Source organism: Eimeria mitis, genomic scaffold, assembly GCF_000499745.2.
Source record: "Eimeria mitis Houghton genomic scaffold, Emh_scaff1251, whole genome shotgun sequence".
Lineage (NCBI taxonomy): Eukaryota > Apicomplexa > Conoidasida > Eucoccidiorida > Eimeriidae > Eimeria > Eimeria mitis.
In genome coordinates this window covers 12,758-13,518 of record NW_013568441.1, presented here as the reverse complement: position 1 = coordinate 13,518, position 761 = coordinate 12,758, and positions in this window count along the sequence as shown.

The following is a 761-nucleotide window of genomic DNA, read 5'->3' as shown; positions in this document are numbered from 1 at the left end:
CCCCCCGGGGGCCCCCTCGAACGCAAAAGATATTTGTATGGGTTTGGGGCTTTTGTAGGTAATTGAGGAGGAAGTAAGATGCATGCAGCAGCAGCGCAGCAGCAGCAATAGGGCTGCAGAGAGAAGAACATATACACAGTGTTGCTGCTGCTGCTGCTGCTGCTGCTGTTGCTGCTGCTGCTGCTGCTGCTGCTGTTGCTGCTGATGATAGAAACTACACACAAGTGTCTCCTTTTTAATAACGAAATATGCAGAAGAGACAAAAAGAGAGACAGAAAAAGAGAAAGAAAGAGAGACAGAAAGAAAGAAAGAGAGACAGAAGGAGAGAGAAAGAGAGACAGAAAGAGACAGAAAGAGACAGAAAGAGAGACAGAGAAAGGGACAGAGACAAAGAAAGAAAGAGACAGAAAGAGACAGAAAGAGAGAGAGAAACAGAGACGGAAAGAGACAGAAAGAGAGAAAGAGAGAGATAAAGAAAGAGACAGAAAGAGACAGAAAGAGAGAAAGAAAGAAAGAGAGAGAAAGAGAGACAAAAGAGAGACAGAGACAGAGACAGAGAGACAGAAAGAGAAACACAAAGAGAGACAGCAGCAGCAGAGGAGGAGACAAAAAGAAAGAAAAAAAAAGAAACGCAAAAGAGGCCAAATAGAGACAGGAGACAAACAAAGAGACAGCAGCAGCAGCAGCAGCAGCAGCAACGGCAGCAGCAGCAGCAGCAACAGCGACAGCAGCAGCAACAGCGACAGCAGCAGCAGCAGCGA